The following is a 6,472-nucleotide window of genomic DNA, read 5'->3' as shown; positions in this document are numbered from 1 at the left end:
TACACACCACACAACGCGTGCACAGACACACACACACACACCCACACACACACACAAACACACACACACACCACAAACAAATATATAACTATAAGATAGATAGATAGAAGATAGATATATATGTGTGTGGTGTGCGTGTGTGTGTGGGTGTGTGTGTGTGTTTGTGGGGTGTGTGGTGTGTTGTGTGTGGGGTGGGTGTGTGTGTGGGTGTGTGTGTGTGTGGTGGTGTGTGGTTGTGCGGGTGTGTATGTGTGTGTGTGGCGTGTGTGCATATATATATCTAATATATATATATATAGATATAGATAGAGAGATATAGATAGTAGATATTATAATATACATATAGATCTGTATATATATATATACATAAGTATAGGTAAGAAGATACATAGTATATAGAGAGATATATATATAGCAGATATCGTGAAGATTATATATAGAATAATAGATATTATAGAATATATTCAACCATATATCTAATAAATACATAATATATAATTTTAGATATATATATAATATTAATATTCTATATATATATTCATATATAAAGATATAGATATATAGATATATATTATATAGATATATATATGTATATATATATATACACACCACACACCACAGACAAAACAAGAAATACCGTATTAACTCAGATATATGGATCGCCAAGAATAAAGCCAGATTCAGGAGGTCGTGGTGTGTGTGTGTGTGTGTGTGTGTGGTGTGTTGTGTGGTGTGTGGTGTGTGTGTGATGTGTGTGTGTGTGTGTGTGTGTGTGTGTATTTAATACGGGTGTGGTGGAATATATATATATATATATATATATATATATATAATATATATATATCTATATTATATATTATATATATATATGAGTGCGTGTGTGTGTCTTTAATTTAATATAAACAAAGAAGCGCAGTGACCGATGAACATAGCAAAGGGAGTGATCTCCGCGCATTCAAACAAAGACCCCAGGAAAAGGCCCTGCATGGAAACGCAAAAAGGGAGGCAAGCGACAAACTCCGCTGCCTCATCTCGAGACAAGGAATGGACTGTCAGAATCCGCAAAGTGAGTTGAGGGATCGCGCAGCGGCTGCTCAGCGAAACCGAATTTCGGAATTTGTTGGTGTGATGCATTCTTCCACCCTTTCGCTCCTCATGATTTTATCTATTTATCTTTTAATCTACAAAAATCGGAAAATTATAAACCAGTACCTATATGACGGAGATAAAAAATAAAACAAGTAAGTTCGTAAACGTACAACAGAAATCCCAAAAACAACGAATAAAACACAAAGTAGAGACGAGACAGAGATAAGTCCATATATATTAAAAAGTAATAAAGTTCATTCCTTGGTAATGTCTCATATGGTATTATATGGGGATATGATACGCCATGGTAGGATATAATATTTAATCAAATATTTGGAAATATTTTACGGTATGACAAAGGATGAACGTCTTTTACAACTTGTAGCGGCTTATGTGGCTCTCAATTTTCGAACCACATATTCGTTTTTCCTGAAAACCCAAATTATAGCTAACCAATTCGAAAATATCTCACCAACAGCATATATCTAATTAAGAAATAATATTCTCAGCTCAGGTTGCCTATCAAGTTTAATAAAATTTAAAACTATTTCTTTAAGAAATTATACAAAATCGAAAATCTTAATGCTGACGAAGTAAATGACAATTATTGTTCAAGCCAATAATGCATAAATATATGGAGCAGACACGGTGTCATTTTCCATTGTGAATGCGCAGATTTTCAATATGTGCAGATGCTGATATTTGTAGTAACTGAGAGTTTTAGCTGTAGACAATTCAGACTTTAAAATGACAAAAGAAAAATGAATACTTAATATATGATATATAGATCATATATATATAGATTGATATATTATGATATGAGATAGATAGATATAGAGATAGTTATTAAAATTAGATATGTATAATATAATAATATAATATATATATATATATAATAGATATATATATATATTAGAATATATATATGAACATTATATAGTATATATCTATAGTATAGTAAGATATATACTCTATATATATATTACAATATAATATATATATGTAATGTATGTATATACCAATTGTGTGATATTACGTATGTTCTGGTAGTATATAGATACATATAGAATATAATATATATATAGATATATATATATAAATAATATATCATATAATGTATATATATACTTATATATTTGTGTTTGTTGTGTGTGTGTGTGTGGGTGTGTGTGGTGTGTGTGGGTGTGTTACAATATGTATGCATATATATATAGATACATTGGAATATATAGATAGATATATATATAGATATAGATATATATATACATAGTAGATATATTAATAGTATTATATATATGTATAAGATATATATTGAGAGATATATAGAATATATGTATATATAGAATAGAATATATATATAGACTAAGTAAGTATATATATATATATATATATATATATCTTGTGGGTGGTGTGTGTGGGTGTGGTGGTGTCTGTGTGTGTGTGTGTGTGTGTGTATTATACTTATATATGTATAATTCATATATGTATATATATATATATATATATATAATATATATGATAATATATATATATATATAGATACATGAGTATATATATTATAGAGTATATATAATAATATATATTAGTATATTATATAATATATATATGTGTGTGTGGGTGGTGGTTGTGTGGTGTGTGTGTTTTTGTGTGTGTGTGTGTGGTGTTGTGTGGTGTGGTGTGTGTGGGTGTATGTAAGTGCTGTGTGTGTGTGTAAGTGGTGGTGGTGTGTAAGGTGTGTGTGTGTGTAAGGTTTATAGATATATATATATATATTGGAATGCGCCGATTTCAATATGTGTCCAGATGCTGATATTTGTAGAATTGAAGGGAAGTGGGTTGTTTAAGCTGTAGACAATCAGACTTTTAAAATGACAAAAGGAAAAGGAATACTTAATATATAGAAAATATATCTATATATAGTATAGATAGATATATATAGTATAGATATACAGAGGATACATAGATATGATAATATATTATATATGAGAGTATATAATACTATATATAGATATACATTATATATAATATATAATATATATAATATATATATAATATATATATATATATATATATATATATATATATGCATATATGTATATATATACGTATATATTTGTGTGTGTGTGTGTGTGTGTGGTGTGTGTGTTGTGTGTTGTGTGTGTGTGACAATTTTATGCAAAATAATATAATATATATATTATATATATAATATAATATATATATATATAATATATATGTTAATATATATATAAATATATATATATATATATATATTATTATATATTATATAATATATGTGTGGTGTGTGGTTGTGTGTGGTGTGTGTGGTGTGTGTGTGTGTGTGTATTATACTTTATATGTATAATTCATAAGTATATATATTATATATAATAATATATAAATTTTTTATTATTAATATAAAAAACATGAGAAATTATATATATTATATATATATATATATATATATATATATTTAATATATATGTGTGTGTGTGTGTGTGGTGTGTGGGTGTGTGTGTGGTGGTGTGTGTGTGGTGTGTGTTGTTGTGTGGTGGTGTGTGTGTGGTGTGTGTGTGTGTTGTGGGTGTGTGTGTGTGGTGTGGGTTTGTGGGTGTGTATGAAAGGGGTTTGTGTGTGTGAAAGTTGTGTGTGTGTGAAAAGTGTGTGTGGTGTGTAAGGTTTATAATATAAATATATAATTTTAACGCAGATTTCAATATGTGCAGATGCTGATATTTGTAGTAATGAGAGTTTTAGCTGAGACAATTAACTTTAAAATGAAAAAAAAAAAATGAAACTTAATATATAATAAAAAAATTATAATATAATATATATAATATATATTTAATTTTATACAATATATGTATAAATATAATAATTATATGTATTTATATATATACATAGTGTAAAATTTATGTAATGTGTTGTATATAATACATAATATATTATATATATATATATATATAAATTATATATATATATATATATTAATATATATAAGCATATATGTTTAATTAGTATAATTTTTTGTGGTTGTGTGTGTTTGTGGTGTGTGTGTTGTGTGGTTTGGTGTGTGAAAACATATGTATGCATATATATATATATATAATATATATATATATATATATATATATTATGTATATAATATATATAAATATATATATAAAATATTTTTATATATATATATATATATATGTGTGGTGTGTGGGGTGTGTGTGTGTGTGTGTGTGTGTGTGTGTTTTGGTTTTATATTATATATGTAAATTCATATTTATTTTATTATATATTTTTAATATATTATATATATATATTATAATATATAATATACATGAGTTATATATATATTTTTTATAATATATATATATATATAATATATATATGGGTGTGTGTGTGTGTGTGTGTGTGTGTGTGTGGTGTGTGTGTGTGGTGTGTTGGGGGTTGTTTTGTTTTGTTGGTGTTTGTGGTGTGTGTGTGTGTGTGTGTGTGTGTGTGTCTGTGTGTGTGTGTGTTTTAGTGTGAGAGTGAGAGTGTGTGTGTGTTTGTAAGTGTGTTGGTGTGTAAGTGGTGTGTGTGTGTAAGTGTTTTTTTAAGTTTTTTATATTAAAATATATAATAAAATTATATATATATAATATTATAAATTTTTTCTTTAAAAATAATTTTATAATATATGATAAATGTATATATAAAATATGAAATATTATGTTATATAAAAATTATTAAAAATTTATTTTTAATATAAAAATTTTTAAAATAAATTGAAATATTTATAATATATTATAATAATATAAGTTTTAATATTAAATATATATGAAAATATAAATAATATAATATATATAATTAATATAATATAGATATAATATATATTAAAATTATAAAATATTTAAAATTTATATATATAATATATATATATATATATATATATATATAAATTTTATAATAATATAAAAGGATAATAAAATATTATATATATATATATATTTTTATTTATATATATAATTTTTTTAAAATTTTTTAAATTTTTTATAATATAATATATATTATAATATATATATAAAAAATAAATATATTAATATATATTATATAACTATATATTTTTATATATTATATATATAATATATAATATATATATTATATTATATATATTAATTTATCTATAATTGTATAATATTTATATTAATTTTTATTATATTAAAAATAATATTAAATAATAAAATAAGATAAAATAATATATATATAATATAAATATAAAAATTATAGTATAAATATAAATATATATATATATATATATATTTTAAAAATATAATATATATAGTTTTTAATAGAGAAATATAATATAATTATATTTTATATATATATTAGAATATTATAAAAATATAAAATAGAAATTATAATATAAAAGAATTATAAAAGATATAAAAATATATATAATAAAATATAAAAATATTATATATATTATTTTGAATTTTTTTTTTTCTTTTTTTTTAAATAAATTATACAGAATATGGGATAATATATATAATATAATAATATATATTATATAGAATATATATATATTATAATTATTAATATATATTATAATATATATAATTTTAATAAAATATATATATTATACTTTAATATGTATGAAATATATATATGTATTTTTATAATATATAATATAATATTAATAAAAAAAACACTTACAAAACCACACACATTACCCCACACACACACACTTACACACCCCCAACACACTTACAACACCACACACAACACACACACACACACACACACCACACACACACCAACCACACACACAACACACCACACACACAAAACACACACACACACAATAAAAATTTTAATATATATAATTAATATAATATAATAATCATGTATATATAATTTAAAATTATATAATATATTAATATATATTATATTATATACATATATAATTTCATTTTAAGATAATACACAACACACACACACCCCAAAACACACACAACAAAACCCCACACAAACACAAATAAAATTATATTTTATAAATATATATATATTATATTTTTATATATATATATATATAATATATAATATAATTATATTATATAAATTTATATATATATATAAATATATTAATATATAGGGATATATATATATATATATATATATATATATATATATATATATATATATATTAATGCATACATATGACCCCAAACACAACAACCACACCCACCACACACCACACACACCCACACAAAAATATACGTATAATTAAAATTATGCATATATATATTATATATATATATATAATATAAAATTATATATATATATAATATATATATTATGTATATTTTCATACAATATAATACGTATATACACATATGTAATTTTAAAATAC

The sequence above is a fragment of the Penaeus monodon genome, chromosome 39, assembly GCF_015228065.2.
Source record: "Penaeus monodon isolate SGIC_2016 chromosome 39, NSTDA_Pmon_1, whole genome shotgun sequence".
Taxonomy (NCBI): domain Eukaryota; kingdom Metazoa; phylum Arthropoda; class Malacostraca; order Decapoda; family Penaeidae; genus Penaeus; species Penaeus monodon.
Note: the sequence above shows the minus strand (reverse complement) of the source record.